The following is a 24,549-nucleotide window of genomic DNA, read 5'->3' as shown; positions in this document are numbered from 1 at the left end:
GATCTCTAGAGGTCCCTTCCAACTCTGAAGTTTCTGTGATTCTGTGATAACAACCCCATGCAGCGCTACAGGCCTGGGGCAGAGTGGCTGGAGAGCCGCCTGGTGGAAAAGGACCTGGGGGTGTTGGTCGACAGCCGGCTGAATACGAGCCAGCAGCGTGCCCAGGGGGCCAAGGAGGCCATTATTAGAGGGAAGTGATCGTCCCCATGTTCTCGGCCCTGGTGAGGCTGCACCCCAAATACTGTGTTCAGTTTTGGGACCCTCATTACAGGAAAGACATTGAGGTGCTGGAGCATGTCCAGAGAAGGGCAATGAAGCTGGTGAGGGGTCTGGAGAACAAGACTTATGAGGAGCAGCTGAGGGAGGTGGGGGTGTTCAGCCTGGAGAAAAGGAGGGTGGAGCCGGGGGTGGAGTTGGTCTCTTCTCCCAAGTAACAGGCGATAGGACAAGATGAAACGGCCTCAAGTTGCACCAGGGGACGTTTAGGCTGAATATTAGGAAAAATTTCTTCACCGAAAGGCTTATCAAGCATTAGAACACGCTGCCCAGGGAAGTGGTTGAGTCACCATCCCTGGAAGTATTTAAAAGACGTGTATATGTGGTGCTGACGGCGTGGTTTAGTGCTGGTTTTGGCAGTGCGAGGTTAAGAGTTAGACTTGAGGATCTTAAAGGTCTTTTCCAACCTAAACAATTCTACAATTCTAGGCATCATGGAACGTAAATATTTGTGGTTTAAGGATATATTGTGTAAGAGGAATGGTGTTGCAACGGTGACTGGCTTTAAGTCTAGGAATGCAGTTTATACACAATCTTACTCCATCAAATACATTTTTTAAACTCTCTCTGAGGAAGTATTAAGGCTCTGGAAGCAGTCCAGTTCCATTTCTTAGAACTGATCGTTTCTGTAAGCTGAAGTCATTCGTGGCGACCAACAACATTACCAAGTCCCTGACTGAGCTGGTTCTTATGACAGATAATTTACAGACCTTTAGCACTTTGCAACCTACTCGCTTTCAGCCTATAAGAGAGAAAACAAGAACCACATTTATTCATATAACAGTACATCACGCAGCGCTTTGAATTTTCCATTACTGAGTTCATGCTACAGAAACGCTCACTTATAAACCTCACTTAGCCCCTCCACTACTCTGAGAGAAGGTGAAATGTGGAAGAATACAGTCCTTCAATTCCCAAAAGCACTTTTTCAAAACGAATGCTCTAGCATTCGCTTCCTGCTCCTGGGGAAACATTGGAAAACAGAGTCTTCACTTATTCCTCTCTTCCTAGTATTTATAGCGAGGAAAGTGGGACATTCTTTTAATAAGCAATTAAGACACGAAGAGTACTCATCTGACCCACCCCTCCTAATGCTTCCCGAACAGAAGCACACGCCAGGTGTTCATTGTTATAAAGACATCTTTTCCATGGATACCCGGGTCCGTAATGGATAAGAGTATGCAACAACAATAGCAGAGCCAATTCTTTTATTAGGCCAGTGGTCAAAAGCATCAACAGACCAGAAATCAGGGCACAGAGTGTGCCTCCAGTTATTTCTGTGGCTATGTTCGCATCCACACTCCTATTCAACCAGGCTTCTGAATATCAAGGAAAAGCAAAATATATTAATTTGAGAGGCTTTGAAAAATAACGCATAAAAAGCACACCTGTTGATTTTCAAATTCTGCCCCAGGGCATTAAGAAAACAAAAGGCGTCTTTGTGCCCAGCTGTGAAGGCCGCCAACAGCAGCAGTTTTCAGGCGGGTAGTGTTCCTGTAGGGCTTTCTTCCACTTCCCACCCTCTTTCTGTGTCAGTATCTTAGCGTTCGTAGTGTGTGCGCATTTGATAAATTGATGCAGAGGCTTCATTCCTACCTACGAAGCACAGATTACAGAGTCAGAGATGGTACAAGTGTCTTCGGGCCACTTCACAAAGACCCTTCAGCCCTGATTTCTATGACAACTGTGACCAAAAAAAAGTGCAGGATATTCCTCTGTTTCTTCTGTTTCTAGCACCGCTGCCGAAATTGAGGAGCACATGATTTAAAGTGAGGTGACAAAAGGAATAAAGTGAACGCGTGACATTAATAGCAAAGCACTGAGCCAAGAAGATTTTACTTCTTTTTAATATGATTTGTGTTTAATGATGTCCAAAACGAACAGACAGAAGAGACCAACAAAATGATTATAAGAACGCAGACCGGATTTTACTCAAATGTTGGAAACCTTTAAACAGTTCTTAAAGGCATGCATTCATACGGTGCTGAGGTCAAGCTAATAAATCCTTATTTCCCCCCCCACACACACACTTTTTATACTCCAATTTGCTGTGGATTTAAACGGCCAGCTGGTGATTCACTCACTTCACTCTTCAGAGAGGTGACTTAAAAAAGCAAGGGCAGCACTAGTAAAAGTCTGAAACCGCGGCATCGTCCCGGCCAGCCACACTGGCACAAGCGAAAACAAATTTAAAAAACAGTCCCTAGAGAAGAAGCAGTAGTTATTGTTTATACGCATTTTACCTATTTCTGGGTTAAGTGCCCGTATCAGGTTAGAGGAGATAGATCTCCACTATTTAAAATAATATAAATAAAGATTTATGTTTTATACAGTATATAAAAATATACGCACAATTATATATAGACATTATAGAGAGAGTTTTTAGCTATTATATGAAGAGTACGTCTACTGAAATTAACACGCTGTAAAACCTTTCAGTGCCCATGCAAACAGCACGACTGTTTGCCAACCCATCTTCCCCCGACATGTAACTCTGTTTACTCTGTGTCCCATCTTCTCTCCCCCGTATCACCTCTTTTATTCTGATCTTCTGTCCAGTGCTGCATCTTGTACCATCTCCCTAATATATCTTCCTGGAAGATCTACATTTGGCTTCCTGGAAGATCTACAGGAAAACCTGAATGCACCTTTCGTAGAACAGTTTGGGTTGGAAGGGACCTTTAAAGGCCATCTAGTCCAACCCACCTGCCATGAGGAGGGAGACCTTCAACTAGATTAGGGCTCAGAGCGCCGTCCAACCTGACCTGGAACGTTTCCAGGGATGGGGCATTGACCACTTCTCTGGCCAACTGGGCCAGGGTTTCCCCACCCTCAGTGTAAAAATTTTCTTCCTTATATCTAGTCTAAATCTTCCCTCTTTTAGTTTCAAGGCATTAACCCTTGTCCTGTCACAACAGACCCTGCTAAAAAGTTAGTCCCTGTCTTTCCCGGAACCCCTTTAGGGACTGGAAGGGGCTCGAAGGTCTCCCCGGAGCCTTCTCTTCTCCAGGCTGACCGCCCCCCCAACTCTCTCAGCCTGTCCTCACAGCAGAGGGGCTCTGAGCATCTCCGTGGCCTCCTCTGGACCTGCTCCAACAGGTCCATAATCTTCTGATGTTGGGGACCCCAGAGCTGGACACAGAACTCCAGGTGGGGTCTCCCCAGAGCCACGCAGAGGGGAAGAGTCACCTCCCTCCATCTGCTGGCCACAAAAAGCTGGGCTCGTCCGGGATTTGAACCCGGGACCTCTCGCACCCTAAGCGAGAATCATACCCCTAGACCAACGAGCCGCTGTACTGTACATTCTCAGGCTTCTCATTACCGCCTCTTTCCGTCCCTGCAGCAGTATATTTTCCTTTGCGACTCGAATTGCAAATTCCTAGAACCGACAGTCAGCCAAATCTCCTGCAACCCTTCCTCCTTCTGAACCACAATTTGGTTTTGGCAACAACCCTACGTGCAAGACGGAGCATATTTAAAAGCAGAACAAAAAGGCTCCTTTCGGGACTGACCACTTTTTTTCCCTATTGCCTCAGTCTGTTTTCCCACCTCTGGCTGGAACGCTGCTCCTTCACACACCGCAGCCTCCCCGAACCCTTCTCTCCCCTCATCCGGCACCTCAGACCCACCGCTTTGGCCAGGTGACCCTCCTGGAGTGCCTTAATTGACTCATCCCTTTTTGCAAAGATTATGCATCCATGATGTTTATATCCTACGTTTTGAAAGCTCTTCACATTTTGTCCTTGCAGCCCTTTACTCTCCGCATTTTCCCCTTCCCTCTCTCAACAAACGGGCATCCTTCATCTTGCATACAACTTCCTTTACTTCACCGCCCTCCCTGTCATTTTTGGTTCTCAAATTTTAGACTGCACCTCTAATTTTTTTTTTTTTTTAATTTTGGCTGATAAGTATCTGAGTGCATACATTATTTCTCATTTTTTCCTATTTTATATTTTCTGCTGGTTCGTTTCATTTTTTTAGGCTTAGTCACGATTCATATTTGAGCAATTCAGACGTTAAACATGACAAGTTATACTCCAGAATACACAAGCTGACTCCGCTTACTTCTTGGCAGGAGCTAAAGCTGAGCACCCATCTAGGCGGGCCAAAAGCACCGCGACTGCTTTAGCACAACAGGCTTCAGCCAAAGGGCAGCTTCCATTTTTCAGATTTTTACAGAGGAATACGTAACAATTCAGCGATCAGAGTTTCAGGGTGCTTACCAACAATTCGACAGGTGTGGAGAAGGAGATTAAAGGAGAGCAATTTGAAGAAAACTCTAAACGCCTCATACATTCAGCTTGCGAAACCAATACCCAAATCACTTGTCATTACAAAGCGCTGCTGAATCAGCACATTAGTTCCACGAAGCATCTGTCTGAAAACCTTTCTACACATCCCCGTGTGCTAAGAGGTGTGAAAACTATACGATGTATTCGCACAAAAATCACAAATTCGGTTTCCTGGTTCAGTCAATACTGCCTGTAGTAAAAAGCATTCCATACGCGGCACAAGCGAGTCGGTGTGTAGAGCTATGGGAAAGGACAGCATCCCATGCAGGGGGACGCTTCAAACCTAGTGAGCAGCTTAATGACTGGCTGGTTTTGAATACAACTTGATAAATTTATTAATTTGTATAACACAGCTGTCTGACGGCTGTTATATTAAGTATAGAGGTTTTCTTTGCCATTCTTACGTTCCGACGAGTCGAAAGGAAGAGAAGTCGCTCCGCAAAACACAAACTCCTTGAGTGCTTGCTCCGACATATTTTCACACACCCTGTTTATAACACCAGCACCGAGAATGAGCGTTCCGTACCCGCTCCTGAATGAACAGTTCTAAACAATAACTAGGGAAATATTTTTCCCGTTTCTAAACTCATTTCCCGCAGAAAACTGCCCTAAGTTTGCAGGAAACACCAGTATTTGGCAAAAAAATAATCTTAGGAACTGAAAGTAAGTTCGGAAAAATACATCATATATAAGAGATGCCTGGAATTTCAGGCGTCGACTCAGCAGTCCGACAAGCACTAAAGCATCTGCTCGCCCGCAAATACTTCAGCGGAGAGGGATGGGCTAAGGACATACTGGAATGCCTTGCTGAACGCCAGTCCTACGGACCCCAGCTTAAAGAGGAATAGTTCAACCCATTAAATCCACTGAGAGCACTGTAAGCTCTGAACAGACTTCTGTTTGACCACGAAAATTTTGGAGGCCCCCTCAAGTATCTAGGTTTCTGAAATAACGCTGTGAGAGATACATGAGACATCCTCATTTTCCCTCCAGATGCCGATAAAACAATGTTGTCTAAGAGTAAAAAGAAAAATAAATCAACTTCTTATAGACTCCGAACCCACTGTCAGCTACAACAACATGTAAACTGCGGTAGCAAATGATTTTTTAACTTGAAATAAATCATGACCTACTAACTGACACTAGCTAATTTTAATATAAATGAGGAATTACTACATGCAAGACACCAAGTCACGATGACTACCCAGGATATCCACTTGGCTTGGACAGACATGAGCAAGTTACTGATTTTGAAGCCGCTGCAAAGAACAAGTTCTGAACTCTGACTTTTAAGTTCTTCACTTTGGCAATGTTTATTTTTAGAAAGCGTATCAATGGTCACCGTCTTTTGCCTTGATGTCATTTCTAGAACAAGATATTGCATTCATTGTTTGGGAGGGAGGAAGTTTTTCGTTTTTTTTTTAAACAGAAAATAACCAGTGAGGACGTTCAGTTCCCTGATAGCTTAAGGATGCTACAGTATTCCATATTTAATAGAAAAGGGAAAAGAGTAGTCAAAGGCAGGAATTCCACTGTGCAGAAAAGGTCAACAACTTTTACTTCTAACATTTCCTGTAGTCGCTGTTACTTTAAAACTAAACATTACACATGACTTACTCTACCAGAGACTAAGGGCTTCTTTTATGCAAATCCAATTGAAATCACTGACATTTATCTTAATAAAAGCTCATGGACTTTAACCCCCTCGGAGGAAACAACTGCAGAACTAGAATCAAGTCCAAGAAGAACAAAAACAATGGTTTGGCAACTATCATTATGACTCAGAGGAAATTTATTAAGCACATCAAAGCCAAAGCTTTTCATAACAAAAAGAAACGCTAAGAATACATAAGCACATGCCTACGGGAATATTTCTTCAAAAATAACGGTAGGCTGTACCAGTACCATAGGACTAGAGATACTATTGCAACAATAAAAATATCCTAATGACTAAACCTCAGTATTTACCAAATAACAGATCATAAGTAAAGCAGGTTTTTATTTCTACATGGCCCATAAAAAGCAAAACCAGTAATAGCAACAAACTCAAAAAGGGGATCCACATTAAATAGTAATTTGATTATCTTCCTTCCATTAACTTATTTTAAGAGAGAAGTGGTTTATGACTAACCCACCATATTAATTTTTTTCTACTCTGCCGAGTTGCTCAGTCTTTGCTCATAAAAATAACAAATCTCCTCCTCAAATACCACGTGCGTGAATAGGTTTTTAACCATCTGAAGCTTTATGCTACAGCAATCTTTGATACCAGGATTCTGATGCCACGACCTCCAAGCTCCAGGAGTATGGTGTTATTTTCCAAGTGGATCATCTTCACGTTGTCTTTAGAATCACTGTCTTGTAACTCAATTCACTGAGTTTGTAAAAGCAATTCTTTGAAAAAAAACCATTAGTCTTGCAAACACGTACCACTAAAAGATAGTATCCAAACAGAGTCTTTTCTCATAAAAAAAAAAATCTCAGAGGGTTACTGCTGTTACCGTTAAAGTACCACCACAGTCATTTCAGTCGACGCTAACCAGTGAATCTTTTATTGAAGGTTAGTGGTCTAATTGCTATTAACCGCTATTTTTTCCCCTGAGTTCGAATGGATCTCTTTTTCTTTCTTTCAGTTTGATTTTCTAACAGCAATGCAAACCCACCGTAACTGACTAAACATAAAAACACAAAAGCCTCTAATACTTGAAACAAGGGATAAATGCCCAAATCCTCCAAGTGCTTTGCCTCCTAATTCCTCATTTGTCTTATTTTAGTAAGACATTCACGCCTAAATAGCTTGCTTGATTCAACAGTTGTCATAATTTCACTCTTTCGACAGAAGATGCTCCCAGGCAAGTGAGTCTGAGGGTTTGTTTATTTAATTAAGGTGAGGATAGAATAAACAGGATTTTTCAAGACAGACAGAAATAAAAGTAAAAGCAAGCATTACCAGGTAATTTAAACTTCTCCTTTTGACAAGTTTCTGGGGTTTATATGTAAACAAGCTCTCTCGCTTAAATGCGTGCTTTCCGTTAGCTTCTGCACTCGGTGCCACGCATCCTATCGAGCAGATTGATCAAAGGAACCGTGAGAATCTAGAAATCCTGGACCAGGTTAAGGCATCTAGCCTGCAAGCAGGCAGTCCCACAAGGCAAGCTACCCTCTTTAATGGGCAGTGGCTGCACGGAACCTGCCTCAAAGCACTTCAGCTTCTTCCTCACTACGAAACCACCTAACGCTTGGGTATCTGCACACGTAGCGTTAATTCCCATGCTGCTAGCCTTTTCCCTAGCCACCGAGCTTCTCGGGAAACACTATAAAACGACGTTATCTCTCTGTTGGCAAAGCGAACAGGGTAAGTAAATCATTCTCCACTTCAGGAAAATAAAAAGATCTTCGAGAGAAACAGAGCTGTGAGGAAAAGCTGTCAAAAGGAGAAAAACCCAATAATCCTACTAGGTAAAAGAACGCTTGACGCGTTTCAGTTTCTCACGGCGTCAGGTTCCTCCCCGGTACAACTTCAGCATTAAAGACACCGTCAGTCTTTTAAAATCACACTCAGCTTTCGGGGATACAACAAACACAGTCAATAGGGCATTCTAGGTAATGAATGTCTAGTCCTCGTTTCTGTAAATAAAGACCCTAGGGAAGATATGCTAATATTCCAGAGAATCCAAATGCTGGCACAGTGACTAACAGTAGCCATCTGAAAGGGTAAAACGGCAATATCATTGATATTAGCTGTCTGAAAGGGTAGAACTGCAATATTTTAAATGGCAATCGTTGCACAGTATTTTATTATATTACAAATGATAACAAGAAAGTAATCAATATTACTGGCAAATTACTGAATTTGATTAGCCTGATGATTTTGAGAAAATAAGTATGTAAGAATATATTCACAGCAACATGATTTGTTCAAAACATCCACGCTGTCACTTGAAGTCAGGAATTTTATTATTCTGATTGGGGATGGTACGGTTGAGGTGTTCTATTGCCCTCATCATCACTGATGCAAGCACGTCTTTGACAAATCACAGCACAGGACTCCAGCAAAAAAACCCAAAACAACAAACCCCCAGGGATCAACCCCCCAAAAATGCAGCCCAAACCACACCTAAACAACAACAACAAAACATAATTCAGAGTCAAATAGAACAATTTCAATTTAGTCAGCAGAAAAACTCTCGACCAGATAGAGGTTATTCCCCACAAGAAAAACTGGTGTTTTGTTCAATTCCCATTCCATCTAAGTGCCAGTCTCTGGTATCGTTCCCCCGCTTTTTTTTCCTAGGATCTGCTGCACATCTGAAAAAGTTACTTAGTTGAGATACTTTAAATTATGAATGTTATGGACCACTATTATTAAACAAGCAAATATAATGTGGTTTCCGTGGTACCGTTGAATATTTTACCTACCATACACATTTTTGTACTAACTGACTCTACAGTAGAGAAAAACCTTTCTCTCCTGCAACTGAAGTAAGGGAACCGGAGGAGGGAAATAACCCAGCCTCCAGTTGTGTTATTTAATCAAAACTGCCACTTCTAATTAAATTGCTGGCAAAGCGCTGGGGAAATAGTACCACTGTTATACCAAATTTATAAAACAGAAATTCATTACTCATATACTGTATTTGCCCACAGCTCTTTCAGCTAATTCCAAGAGCTCACAGCCAGGACGCGTATTGAAGAGCTCTGGGAGACGGAAACGCTCTGTAGTTCGGCACAGAGAAAGGATGACAGCACTTTCACTTTGCTTCTAAAACATCCGTGAGAACTGACACGGAAAGCACTGATAATGCACAAGAACCAAATCTCAGCAATTTTTGCCTCTTCCCAATACAGCTCATCAGTTTCAAACCCAAATCCGCATTTTAATGCCTTTCCCCACCTGTCCCACAGCTGGACGTATTCCAGTTTCCGGGGCAGAAAAACCTCTGGCAGTATTTTTTTCAGCTGCCTATGGCTTTTGAGAGAACAACTCTGTGACAAGAAGGCAGCTTATAAAACAAACTCCAGAATAATTCATTAACGGATTTTTGCCTAATGAGTGCTACGGGGGAAGGGGGAGAACTGATTAAAACCAATCTACAGAATCACTCCAAGGGATAAGGGCCCCTAAACTGAAAATGTGCCCTGAAAAACACTTCTTTTTACGAGTCCTCTTTTGGACGTTGTAATAATGGGGTGCGGTAAGATACCTGCGTTCTCCTCCTCTTTAAAAGAAGTACAGGTGTATTTTAAAATTTTAGTTTTCTGCCTTTCCTCTTCCCCTTTTCAGCTGCACACACCTTTTTTATTTTCTCTTTATCACCCCTAGAGACAGGGGTGAGCCTGGTTAGGTATATTTTAGCCAACCTTTTTAACTGGAAATAGCTGAAGGTGTAATTAAAAGCAGAGCTGCCGCTGAACTAACATGTGCGCAAAACCTTGCCAGGACAACAGAAAAAAGCTTGGTAGGTGAGGAAGATTTCATACAAATTTCTTTAAAATCAGTCCCCTCCAAGACAAACCACTACTGTATCACGCCGGGACCTCTGCAGGCATCAGACACAAAAACGGGCAGGGCCAATTTAAAGGTTCTCTTTTTAACTTGGGATTTTCTCATGAGCTTCTTACTAAGACCGAATCGTTTGCCATTTACTCTGCTGTCTTCTTACACGGTGGAAACCACTCGGCAACCTTCCCTCCTACCCAAGATTTCCTACTTTAAGGCACCTAGGATGTGGTGCTCACGTCCCATCGAAGATCTAAACACCCTCTAAAGCAAGGCTGCGGACAGGGCAGGGTCCCAGCTCAGCGTCACCTCTGTCACATCTCCGCTGGTCAGAATAATACAAGTCCTTAAAGCCCAAACCAAGAAAGTTTGGGCCAGGCACAAAGATGACTTACTGCACCGTTGCCACCTCAGAAAATCACTACCTAAGCCTAGAGACAACCAGGTGCCTCCCTACCTGTGCAGCGGCAGAATTCAAAAGGCCAAAAAAGGACCGAGGCACCAAGAAGGCCCCACCTCCTGCCTAATGCTCACCGTGCTCTAGAAACTGCCAGCGAAGCCACCTGATGAACCCGATCCACTTTTATTTTTCTAGACCATATTTAACACCTACCAATTTTTAAAATGTCATTGTGAATTCTTTTAGCTTTTTCTGCTTTGGTATTTCAGCTGTTAACAGCTAGGGCACTCCCAAAGGACAAGAGGATTTGCTGTGTATTAATTAGTGGAAAGGCACTATTTGAGCTGGACTTCTCTCACTGTTCCACCAAAAATGAAATCAACATCAAGGTTACGAGAAACTGCAAGCAAAAGGCAAAAATATTTTGTTGCTGACAACGATGACTCTTCCTTAAGAAACAGGTATCTCTACTGCTGCTTTTTTTTTCCCCCCTCAGGACTACATATTGAACTTTGTACTAACCAGTAAAAAGAGGGGAAAAAAGCCACTCCCACCAAATGAGGTCCTGAGGACCAGAATCCAAACGTGTTCTCTTAAGCATCCAAGCCGTGGAGCCACCAGCTGTAATTCCCTTTCCACCTCCACGACTGTAAACACTCCTTTCCCCTCTCTCCCAGTATCACAGCTTCAGTAGGGTAACGTCGTCATGCCAGCCCCGACTAGAACTTCACTGTTAGATAGAAAATGAAAATGAGCCGGGCTGGACAAATTGGCTGGCAGGAGCCTCACTCGTGGCGTTCACCAAGGGGCGTTCAAGTGCAGAGTCCTGCACCTGGAGAGGATCCAGCCCAGGCACCAGGACGTGCTGCTGGGGGCCAACCGTCCGGAAAGCAGCTTTGGAGAGAAGGACCTGGGGGTCCTGGTGGACACCAAGTTGAACACAAGTGACAAATGTGCCCCTGTAGGGAGGGCTAATGGCATCCTGGGCTGCAGTAGGAGCGTTGCCAGAAGGTCAAGGGAGGGGATCCTTCCCCGTTACTCCGCACTGGTGAGGCCCCACGTGGAGTGCAGCGTCCAGCTGTGGGCTCCTCAGCATGAGAGCGCTGAGGAGCTGCCAGCAAGAGTCTAGTTAAAGGCCGCAAAGATGATGAAAGGACTGGATCGTCTCTTCTATGAGGAAAGGCTGACGTATTTTTACTTTATTAACACCACCCTGACTAATCTGCCATGAATTTCCTCCTCTGAGATTTCCAAATTAACTGTAATCACTCCGCACCTTGACACATCACACCATTTCCTAACCGCTCAGGTAACTACACGTCGAAGAAAGCTATTTAGCTAAAATGGATGTCCATCACGACAAGATATCTTGCTGTCAAGGAGACCAGGATTAGGCCGATAGCGGAAAAACCCTGAATTCCCCAAACTGTGGTGTGGACGGATGTTGATTTTTGGCACTTACTGTTGCACCTACTGAATACAACATACAGCGGTATCTACCGCAAATACAGCTGACCACATTTTCCTCTGGAATCTGCCCCCTTTTTGCTCCTCAGGCAACACAGAGAGAGAGCGTCTGCAAATAAGCAGAAAATTTCCCTTTAAAAAGTGAGGTCTTGGTTTCCACCTTTGCTCCTGATGTTCGCTTAAATGAATATATCAACGATAGTAAAGTATGAGTATGCTGTGCAGCACCAGTCTAGCCCAAATACACTTTAAGTTAGCTGTCTATCTTTAAAGCACACTAGGGGTAAAGCAGCTTTCCCAATTAGCAAGTCCTAAATAGCTTCCTCGCACTTCCCTTTCACTTCTGCGTAACGAGTACGACAAACTCCCTTATGCTGCGCAGCAGGACGGAGCGACAGTGCCATGGAAAACATTACTCCAAATTGCCTAACTTTCACATTCCTTGAGTCTGATTCATAAACTGTATTCCTGCCGAACTGTGCGCAAGGTTATTATGCATCGGGTGTGAATGCAGCTGTCTCCAGCCTTCATCCACCCTGCTCCCACATCGACAATACCGCAAAAGTAAAACCTGCGCTACGCCAGGTAAATAGTGAGAATCCGACTGTGGCCTGGAGGTACGACACAGCGGCAAAATCTCGATTCCCACTGGCAATATCAGTAGCGCAATTATCTCCTCCACAACAACGTCCACACCAATATGTGCACAGCCCTGAATTTAGTCCTGCACAAGGACAAGCACTCTTCAAAAGGTAGGTTTTGTTTTTTAAATTAAGAATTTAGTGGAGCTCTTTCTTACTCAGAGAAGAGCTAAGAGGCACCTCAGTAAACACACAAAGCCAGATACTCGCACCCTTCCTTGGCTGAGGGCCAGTCGCCGTAGTCATTATTCTGGGAGAACTCTCGCTGATGGAACTGCTCCACGGCACGCAAATTATGAGTCATGCCACAAAAACTTGGCTCCTGGAGTTGTTTCCCATCTAATTAAAATTCACTCAAACATCCCACAATCTGGCTTTTACCACAACAATATCAGTATCTGTGTCCGCTGCCAAAAGACTGTTCAGCACCACAAACTGGCTCCAGAGGTAGCACACGCACGTAACACTGAGACACCGAAAATCATCTATTCGGTTGCCTCTTTCCTCAAGGGACCCAGTTACAGGCTGCCAGAAATCAAGCTGCTGCTTTTTTTTAATTTTATTTAAAAAGAATCAATCGAAGCACCAGTAGTACAGTGTAAAAGAAACACATATGCACAAAGTAAACTGTTTCCATATATTACAGGCTAGCCTAAAAGATTTATTGAACATGGCTTGCCTTCACTTTCTCCTCCCACAGGGTTTGTAAAAACCCTTCTGTTGCCTTTTATTTTTAATTGGATGTTTTGAAGCCATGTTTAGTTCATTTATCTTTATTGGGTTTAACTCTCTTGAGTATTTCCACAATTGCTACTTCTGTTTTTAAAATGTTCTCCAAAGATACCGGTGAAGATCTGGTGACCTGTGCATCTACCACAACACACTACCGAGTCCAAAGGGGTCAACATGAAGATTTTTATTTTTCTCTTGCAGAAAAAGATTCCTTGGGTTTGTCTCTTTACTCAACCTTGTGGATCAGGCTACAGCCAAAGCCAGGGTCACTGTCACATAAGATTGTCAGATGGCTGCTAAAATGAAGTTACACTTAAAAGTACTTTGGTGCTTCCTATTTGTGCATACGGTTTCTTCAGCATGCACTAACCACTAAGGAAAGAGAGAAAAATACTTAGTATTACTGTCTTGGCCTTTGAAGAGAAAAAAAAATTCCAGCCACCATCAGCAGAAATACACAAAAAGTAAAAACAACTTTCTTACTGACAATAAAAAACTAAGCCCATCTTTTTAATCTATCATATAATCAAAGTACAAAAAACTTGGAAGAAACACCTTTAAATTCCAAATTAATAGAGGTTTCTTTTACTAGCCCGTGTGCTCACTGAGACAGTCTTACCTTTAAAAACAGGCTAGTGTTCTGTTATTTTAAATTAGCGTTCTGTGTCATCAGAGAATTAACTAATAAAGTAACTAAACTCCCAATCCATGAGCTGATTAATGTTAAAACCAGAACAAACCCAAACCCACAAAGCCCCCAAAGGCATGGGGAGGTTGTGCGTGCCTAAACACGGGAAGTGACACACAGGCACTGGCAGATCCACGTCCACAGTTGTGCTCCCAGTCCTCGCGCGGGGGAGCGGTGGCTGAAGGCTCAGCACGCTGGCTGAAGCCACTGACACTCTGTCATGCTTTATTTCAAGTAAATTAGAAACATGCGAGGCTGAGAAAGAAGAAAACTACCTGCGGTGTCTTTTTTACTGAAACGTACGGCTCGAGAGAGCTAGCCACATCAATTAAAGAGGTGGGGAAAGCTTTTTCTAACTCTGACATATCTTAATTTCTGTGGACTACAGGCATATGAACGGTGTCAATGACTCTCATGCCTGAAATACAGAATGATAGTACCTTGGTGTATACGCTGCCAGCACCAAAGGCTAGCAAGAAGATACAAACTGGAGAGGAAACGTAGTGACTTTTCTGCTAGACTGTAAATGCTATTCTTTAGACCTTTAAAGACCCAGAGGCAGGAAATTGACTCTTCTATTACTAGCCAGTACCTCATTCTGGAGCATAAACATTCCTCATTGTCCACGACGGCCAAATTACGCTACTAATTGAATTGCAAATATCAGCCACTGCTATATTTACTTCAAGGTTTTCGGCACAGTAGCCCTCGCTCCTGACCCCTGGCTGTTCCCAGTCAAGCCAGCCTTGAAACGGTCACGTTGTGACCGTTTCAACAGAGCTGTAAGAGAAACTACGCCAGCACGCAAAACTATGTAGGCATCGTCACTGTATTAACAGAAACATTAAGGCTTCACCTTCGCAAGGGCCGTGTAAGCATAGCAGAAATAGTTTTGCCAGGCTTTCAGAGACACCGTGCCGTTTACCGTCACCGTCCGTGAACCCTTATGGGCCAAGAAAAAAAAAATCACAGTCCATATTCAGTAAGAGCACAAAGTCTCGTGAAAAGACCACTAAAATTTACTGTGCGGTTTCACAGCAAATACAGAATCCTGATGGGTTTCAGTGCCAAACCAGTAAGCTCCCCCGTACGCCTACCACAACGTACTTTATTGTACAATCTATCTGCAACCGACTTGTGTGAACAGCCTGATGTCCTATAGCAGGAAGGAGTCACAATCAAGTTAATTTATGATTTCTCTACAAAATAAAGTTCGGGGAAAACACCTCTCTCAAAAGAGAAAGGTGCTTCTTATTTAGATCCCAGTTTCTCAAGATAAAACGAGAAACACTATCACACTATCGGCTAGACAGATAGCAAAGCTCTTACGTGAAGTGACAGACTGCAGAGGCAAGATTTGCATTTTCCTCTTAATTCTCAAGCGAGAACAGGTCTATAAAAAGCAAAGCACAGCCCTGTATCCCATTCCTAGGGCTTCCCTTTCACAGCTACAGCCTTTGGGCCTACATCCACTTCGGTGCGTTTAGGAATCTCAGTCCTATATTAACAAACCAACCCACGTAGAGGTTAAAAAAACCCCACAACACAACAACAAAAACCAGCACTTCATGAGAAGTACTACATAAGCTGTGGATACAGAGGCAAAACAAATTCAGATGTGTCTGAAGAGACGGAAAGCTTGAAGATTCATTAGGAAGGCTACATAAAGGTAACAGCAGCACCACTTGCTTCCTGCTATTAAAGGGCTTTTTCAGGGTACAATAATAATGCAGCCTATTTTAGCAAAGTATTCTTCTAGACGCTGATTTTTTTTTTCTATAATCTAGTTTCTATATAGGCACTGAAAATATTGGTGATAGGAAGGAAAATGACAGATACGAAACTTAGCACTTGAGTTCTTATGCTTATTTTTGACAAAACGGCTTTACAAATTGTGTCCTATTCTGCCAAATATAGTAGTTCTTTATTCCTGCTGTACTAATAAGACAAGCTATTTCCTTTACTGTAAAAAAAACAACCAACTAAACAAAAAAAACACAAGACAAGAAACCCCACCCCAAACAAACCAATCCTTTTCTACAGATAACAGCTATTCTCTGCATTTCAATGACAGGGAAAAACAAGACAGATCGAGTATTTTATCTATAGTCTTCCGCTAAGTAGAAGACAGCAACACAGAGAACTACATTTCAACAATCTAACAGCGCCACCGAACATTTAGCCAAAATTAACTTGAAGCCAGAACCATAATATTGCACTAAGATTTAACTATCAGCAAAACTCCACGTTGACGGTGTCACCGATTTCTATAAAAAAGTTTCGTCGGTTCACAAATAGCAAATTTAACCTTCAGGTCTTCAAAGAGGGAAGCTGCGAGGTAGCCTTTCTGCCTTGCTCATTGCTCTCGCAATTAAACACTAACCTGAACTTTTATTCTGCTCCACTCTCCAGCGGTTACTGTAATTCAGAACAGAAAGGACATCCCGTAACCGTTTCAGAGCTTCAAGTACTACATACAAAACAAAACAAAAACCCAACCCAAAAACCAGAAGCTATTTTCAACCCAGGAACGAGACAGAAGACTTTTGCTACATAGAGGCAACCACTTTCTGAATCAGAATAAGCTATTTGCCTGTAACAGCTTTTCTCACCATACTGGAATTTCCCTGGGAAAAAAATCTTTTGATCTATAGTCTCATTTATTATTTTTTTTAATACGGAATGCCACACTCTCAGAAAGTAACAGGCCCAAAGATATAGCAATTTGTACTTTATAATGATTAACTACAGTAGAAAAAATAAGTCAACCTTGAAAATCCTCTCCGGTTGTAGTGTTTTAAACCATCACAGTGATACAAGCACGAAGCAGCTAGGGATGTGGAATTTGCAAAGACGAAATGACTGAGCGAGGGTGAAGTGCAAACTCGAACGTAGCAAGGGTGAAGTGCAAACTCGAACGTCAGAAGCAGGCAAAAAAAGGCAAAAGCAAACCACAGATGTGTCAAGAGCATGGAGAATACGAACAAATCTAAAAAGCGCTTGACTGCAGTGCTAAAAGCAGCAACCACTGAATGGCTTCCACTTCTGTGCACCCCAAACTAGAGCTGGAGCAGTCTTAAGAAGAAGAGTATTTTCAGGCATTACAGATTCTGCATCCACTGTGAAACTGATTTTTCATTGTGTGAGCTTAAATACTCCCACCTGCCCGCAGTGGAAGAGAGAACGCTGCAGTCATCCAGCGCCAGTCTGACAACTTGTCACTAAACCCATCCCACAACCGAGAGTTCACTGACAGCAAATCCCACAAATCCACTTAGTTGGCCGAAAAGAACAACATAACTCTGTTTCGACCATCTGGTACAGCAAGTTTTCCAGCTTGAGTGAAATTGGGTTTCTTATTGTCTCAGCTAATAGTGCTGAACAACCCTCTTGGAGTCAGGCTCCCAGGGATAACATGACAGAAGTATAGCCAGGGAGCGTGCTTCCTCCCCAGATATCGCAGGGACTTCACCCAAATTAATTATGGATCATAAAACCCAGACTATTTCTTTAAACTTTACAATGACTTTAGACAAACAGCTTTTGAGAGGCATTAAGAAGGAACTGCAGAAAGCACAAACACGGACAATATCAGTCTCTCCTTAGATGTACAGTATGCAGCGAAATATCTCAACCTCTTCCAATTCTCAAAAGACCTGCAACAGCTTCTGAGTCGCTTCACTGGCAAACATGAAGAGAATATCCAAGTCATAATGAATTTGAAGAGAAAAACTGGGATTATATATGCATATGTATGTAACACACAAACACTTCCCCCCACCCTCACCCCGCTGTTTCTACAGCATAGTAGATGCACACCATAACACACAATCTTAGAGAAAGAAAAGCCCAAACATTAAGAATTTAAACAAGCAAGAGTTTTCTCTCAGGGAAATTAGTGTCTAAAAACTCAAGCAAAAACTTAAAATAGACCAGTTGCAAAGCTACATTATTTCAGCGACACAAACTACTGTGATTGCCTACAGCACTAAGCGGTCCTTTAAAAAATACATTAGCTCAAGAGCATTTTCAGCAACCTTGGCGTAACTGCAGTTTTGGTAACGCGGTGACACTTCTTTCCTACTTTTCTCATGGTTTGGCAGTAAAATAAATTATTTCCCCTAAGCAACAGCTTTTGATACGTATTTTAAAGGCGGCTGCACCACTCTTAATACTGGAGTTTCCATGCTAAAAGTATCTGATTGCAATATTCATGAATGTGCAAATTGTGCAATAAAACACAAAATTTCCCAACTCCAGTCATTTGTAAGCCTGAATTCAGAAACAGTGCTCTTGAAAAGAGCTATTTTACAGCTTCAGGTGTAAGCAAAAAAGCGTTTTTAGAAGCTGCCACCCACTACGCGCGGTTTTAGCAACTCATCTTTTAAGATTAAGAGACACGTTTATTTTTATCCACTTAGCATCTTCGATAGATTATGAAAATTAGCAGCTTGGCTGCGAGTAGCGCATTACTTAAATGTGCAATTGCTTTGTCAAAAAAGCAAAACACAAATGTGCTAATGAGGCTTGTGTTTTCAGTAGCTATATACCCATAGGAACATTTTAATATGCTAAAAGACTGAAACAGAAGCACTGCAATACTTCAGTAGGACTTGGAAGCACTCACAGCTTGAAGTCTCAAGCAAATGAAACTAAAAGAGAATCGAGGGAAATCGACGGTCATAGCCCTTGCTGAGCATTCCGGTACAGAAAACACAGTTGCTTTTGACTTCCCCGTATCATTTACGGCACCAAGGGAGGCACCAAAATATCCATGACACTTGAGTCTCGTTTCAAAAATAATTGAACCTTCCTACATTCTTGGGTTGATCATTTTACTCTAGAACACAGTATTTTAGGCAAGTTAGATATTTTGCAAATGATCTTTGGAACCCAACACCCACTACTTTTGAAATCACAAGAGAGATTTAAGAAAAAAATATCACCAACTGCAGATAAAAATCTTACCAGCTTCGGCATCCTTACGCAGCACTGTCTCCCATTACCTTAGGTTCTACCACCCCTCTTACTCCCTTTCTCCCGCCTCTTCCACCTTTTTGTACCACAAACTGCACTCAAACTTTCTACTCTGCTCTTGCCAAATAAATCTCCAAGTAAGCCTCAACATCTCAATTCACAAAATCAAGGGGTTTTTTTCCCCCAATCAAGTGTTTTATTACTTGATGTCTACCCATCCAAAATTCAGGATGAAAAAGTGGAGGAAGGGATGTTGCTCTTTTTCTTACTGTTTTGGGAGGTTCCCCCATGTTCTTTACCATAATTAACGCTTCCACGAAAGAACCATTCAGTGGCAGCTTCCTTCCATTCTCTCCGCATTTCTCTGTCATTTGAACACCACGTAGAGTTTAGTTCATAACGTAGCTGAAAACACACTATGAAAAGCATACGGTGTACGTTACAGTTACGGAGGTTCACGGAACGAGTGGAAGTTTGCGGCTTCATTTAGGCACGCTGACACGCTGTACCGTCACAAATATCTTAAATAGAACGTACCCTTTCAAAACTTGCAAAAGATCAACTTTCTGCCACCAACACAGGCACTTAGAGGCAGTTCTTCTCAAGGCAGAGATCCACAAAGGACAGCAAGTTACTCACAAAACCCTATCTCTCCATAAAGCTCATACCGGTCAAGTGCCTATTTATGCATTCCTCTATGTGTCTCTCGACTCTCACGAATACTGCAAACACAACCTACGCATTTTTCAAACCTGACTATTGCTGACAAAAACGTGGAATTTCAAGACTGAAGAACCAAAGCCACAGATTTAGAAATCTAAATTTGGATTTTAGGGCCTGACTTCATGCTCAAAATTGAAAGCGCCAATTAGTAAATTCAAGATTTAATGCCAGAACTAAGGCATTCAAGCCAGTAATTATCTGCGTTAAGTATAACCAGGAGAGTATTCCACTCGGTACCATAACAACGCAGATACTATGGCACATTTTATTTTATTGCTTTTGATTCTACTTCGAGAAGAGCTTTATAAAAAATAAGGGAACAAAATAACTTGCATTCTCTCCACTTCTATACCCACACAGCCTTCTGAAATGCAATCTCATCCCAGAATTCAAAAATCAAGTCGTATTATTACCAAGAACAAAACTTCAGCAAACAAAATTGTGTCTTCATTTAATGTTTCTGTCTGCAAATAACATTCTCTGTGCAACTGACTCCTTACAACGCAAGGAATCAGGCCAGTATTTTTACTGCTGATGCACACAGAAAATCACAAAGTTTTGAAGATAAGCTCCTGCAGCAAAAACAGGAGTGAAAAGTATCAGAGAGGTATTTATTGCCCCTTGAAATAGCATTCTTGGTTAACGTGCCTTATTCAAAACTGACTAATATTAATCAAATTACTCTCACCAACTTCAAGCGTGCTCAGAGTGAGTTATGAACACCAAATCTCCCTTTGAACAATCTAACTGGTAAATCATTAAGAATAGTTATTCTCTTATTCTTTAAATACTGAAAGGTGAGAGAAGCTCCAAACAGACACGTGATTTTAAATGCAATCTCTTTCAAATCCCCGCTTACAGTACTCCATTTGAAAAATAACTAATTGTAGCCGTCTACAATTATGAAATGAAGTTTCTCATCCTGCCGACCACATCAAGCCACCCAAGAGTGATCTGAAGCACTTCCAGGACAAAGCGCTGCACGGCCGGTTGACACTATGTACCAAGCTTGGTCACGAGTGCTGATCGAATATTACCAGGAAACCACATCACATGTTTTTGCCTCATTCCACTTGTGCGCCTTGCAGCTGCCTCCCCCAGCCATCCTTCCCTTCTGGAGAATTAACGCTCCCAACACCTACAGAGTAAACGTCCCGCACTGCACCGTGACTGATACGCAACTTCTTACCCAGCCGTATTTACAAGGAAAAAGTGGAGGACAGGACACGTGGTCATTCTCCTGAAGATGGTTTTACTCTCCTGTTGCCAGATGTTTTACACTTAAAAACTTCAAGTGACAGCTGTTACACTGGCACGTGACACTTCTGCCTGACTTTACTGAGCTTCAGTTGACACTTACGGTAGTTGCGAATGTGTTTAAAAATAAAAAAAATGCACCCCCACAGAAAAGATTCAATAAGGACCACAAATACGGACAGGCAGATGAGAGAGAAAAAAAAGCAGAGACCGGAGAAAAAGTGCCCAAAGACCTAAAGGAGAAAAGATGGACAACTGAAAGACTGAAGAAAAAGCAGCTCCTGCCCCCAGCTTCAAGAAGGAAGAGCCGCAGTTTTGAAGGTGGGCAACAGTTTCAGAGCAGCTCCGCTGGTCCTTCATGGCTAGATCAAAAGACAGAAGGTTTCCCCGCTCTCCTGAGCATCTTCCTTTCACTGTTGTTACACATGGCTATGTGACACTTGTAAAACCAGACAGATTTTAGAACTTTCTGAAGACATGTTAAAGTACAGAGAGAAAAACGCAATCTGAGGACTCGATCACGTAGACAGTTTTATCCACAGATATGAGCCAAAGATGCGGAGATCCCTACAGATCCTTGCTTCCACTACTAGGCGTTCTGAAAAAATAAATTTAATTATGAGGGAAAAACATCCATATGGATACCCAGGGATGTGTTTTGATATTAGGGGAGAGGCAACTGGGAAGATTTTGAGAAATCAGGTCTAAAAGGAAAACCTATTTTTCGGATTTTATTTGATCTGAAAACATTTTTTCTAATAAAAAAAGCTAATGACTAAATACATTTCTAGTTTGGTATGATTGGTGAGGTCAGAAGACAGTTAACAAAGAAAAAAAATCGTAGTGCCTCTTGGAGACTAATGATCAGCTCTAAGCAATCAAATCCAAACAACAATTATTTATAGACTAATACAAATGCGTGACAGCATCCCTCCACCAGGATGCTGGATTATTTCAACATTATGTGCCTGATTCCTTCCAGTAAATGTACAATACATGCTGTGTTATCAAAACCAGCTAAATTCTCGAGTACATTCATTCACAGCATATCACCCTCTCCAAGGATGCTGGGAAGGTGTCACGCTTCTGAGTTACCACGTAGCGTGTAGCACAGGAGTTTCTCAAAGTTTTTTTTTTTACTCATGTCACAAGCTTCTAGGGATCGTTGCCCATGCACAGAACTTCTTCCTCTTCGTTTCCATTCCCCATTCCCATTTCTCATGCTAAATGAGGAGAAGGTAGTTTGCAGCAATTACAACCGGTTTAATTTTCATGCCTGAGAGGAACTCGGCTCAAGGAAAAGGAAGGGATCCATCCTCCTCAGCTCACCTCCTCTCAACCACCTCTGAATCCACTCACCACTGACCCCTAAATCCCACCAGGCCAGGTCCACGACCAGCAATGCGTCATCTTTCAGATAAAAAGAATGCCTCAGCTGTAAGCTGCCTAGCAAAATAAAAAATTATTTTAAAACCAGAAACTCCCTGTGTCACGCTTCCAACTAATAAGCATTTTCTCCAAAAAAATAACACCACCAGCGAATTTATGACCAGGTGCGCCCTAGAGGTCTCAAGTTCAAGTATAAAACAAGCTTATTCAGCACAGAAATTGCTGAGCACATCTTGCATGCTGTCGTTTCACTGAAGTACTACAATCTCTTTTAGTAATTATTAGACTTCAGTTAAGAAAGAGAGGGGGAAAAAAAAACCCTTCCGGATTGCCTCAGGGACGATACACCTTAAAACTCAAGTAATACAACTATTAAATATTGGAAGTTCATAGCTTCTCTTAAAAAGCCATGGAATCATAGAATGGTTTGGGTTGGAAGGGACCTTAAAGACCATCCAGTTCCAATCCCCCCGCGCTGGACAGGGACACCTCCCACCAGACCAGGTTGCTCCAAGCCCCGTCCAACCTGGATGTCCCCTTACAAGAGGCAGTTTGACACAAGAAAGTTATTCTGGTGATCTTCCTAGCTAAACTTCAAGTGAGGTTTTAAAAAAATAAAACTATACAGACTTAAAGAGTTTGACGAACGAAACAAATGAAAAGTGCGTGTGGCTGTATATGCACGTATGTGCGTATTGTTTCTCCAGCCACCCTGGCAGGGATTCCCCCTTCACTTCTTTGATTAACGCTCTACTCGTTTACAAAGCCACTGCAGAAAAATGACACGTTTCCTAGGAAGCATCGCAGCCTGGTACAGCACTGTGAGGGTAACACCACACACGTGAAACCACTGTTACCAAGGTCTACGCTGAAAGAGACTCTGGTTCAACGTAAGCTTGCACTTCAGAGGACGTCACGCAAAGACATTCCCAGATTTCAGAGGGGTGAGCCATAGATCAGGCAGCTAACTGGCTAACCAACAGCTACGAATTACGAACAGTTAACTCCCCTATTTATACCTAGAAGCATTAGTATAGAAGATGAGCCTGTTTTATTTCATGCCACACAATATAACGTTATTAGTAGAAAACAAATCTTAACTGCTACGGATTAATTTTAAACCATTATACTAAAAAAACCTCATGTACAGCTAACCTGTAATAAGTACTTTAATCCAAACTTGACTACCTAGGAAATTTTCATTGTAAAATAATACAACTCAAACAGTAATGTCTGTTTTCATTTAAAAAGTAATAAGACCAACATTCAACTGGAACAAAATATACTTCTTACTCATTTGTTTATGGTAAAATAAGGCAATCCAACAATAACTAAAAAGCCATAAGGCCTAGCCAGTTATAATTCGGTCAGAATTTCACTTAAGGCACGCAGCACTGCCACCAAAATGAAAGAAATACACTAATCGAGAGGTATGGTCAGCTGACGTGACTGATTTAATTACAGATTTATTTTATATATTTAATTAATCAAACAGATTAATCAAACTACTTTACTCTGGCAGAAGATCAAAATGAACTACTAAACGGGGAGGACAGGGGGAACCACTACCAGGACACGAAAAGACAGCTTAAAAATCAATTTCTCTGCTAACAAAAGCAAAATAGACAAAAATATTGTGCAATGTTGGCAATGGAGCACTCTGCAGACAAGGCCCATGGAAAGTTATATGTGGAAATAGGCATTTTTGACCAGAACTAGGCCAACAAGCGTTCAACATACTGAAATTTTCCAGACAAAAAGCTACGAAGAGTCATAAAAACGGTCTCATTCCTCACTGCATAAAAGATACGGCTGTCCTAGCCACACATTTCAACGCTTTGCCTGAAGCAGCCACTATCTGACCAACCCGCATCTATTTTATGCCTTAGAAAAGACGCGCAGAAAGTTTTGTTGGACACCTAGCAGTGACATCTCGGTAAGAGAGGCCGAACAGAACACGACTGTTTAGTTGCTACCTGCATTAACCGCAAATGGCCCAAGATCTGCCTTTCCTTTGGGGAGCCCTCTTAAATTCATACGGGGAAAAAGAACCCCGCTGATCCTCTTTTAATAACCCGAAAAGCTATGCGATACATTAATCATTACAATTGCTAACATGAGCTAAAGGGACGAAGAATGCTTTGCAATAACAGCAGTATATTACTAAGATAAACAGTATACCTATAAACTGCTGCTCATCCGTTAAA

General features: G+C 42.1%; 1 protein-coding gene and 1 non-coding gene across 36 annotated transcripts in view; both read right to left on the bottom strand.

Moving 5' to 3' along the window:
- The window catches only part of CAMK2D (calcium/calmodulin dependent protein kinase II delta), a 159,724-nt gene that overhangs the window by 106,738 nt on the left and 28,437 nt on the right, over nucleotides 1–24,549 (bottom strand). The window lies entirely within an intron of this gene.
- TRNAP-AGG (transfer RNA proline (anticodon AGG)) lies at nucleotides 3,495–3,566 on the bottom strand. The gene has a single exon. It is a non-coding gene; the product is annotated as a tRNA-Pro (tRNA).

Source organism: Chroicocephalus ridibundus, chromosome 5 (genome assembly GCF_963924245.1).
Source record: "Chroicocephalus ridibundus chromosome 5, bChrRid1.1, whole genome shotgun sequence".
In the NCBI taxonomy this organism is placed as follows: Eukaryota; Metazoa; Chordata; class Aves; order Charadriiformes; family Laridae; genus Chroicocephalus; species Chroicocephalus ridibundus.
This window is presented reverse-complemented; position numbering and strand designations above follow the sequence as displayed.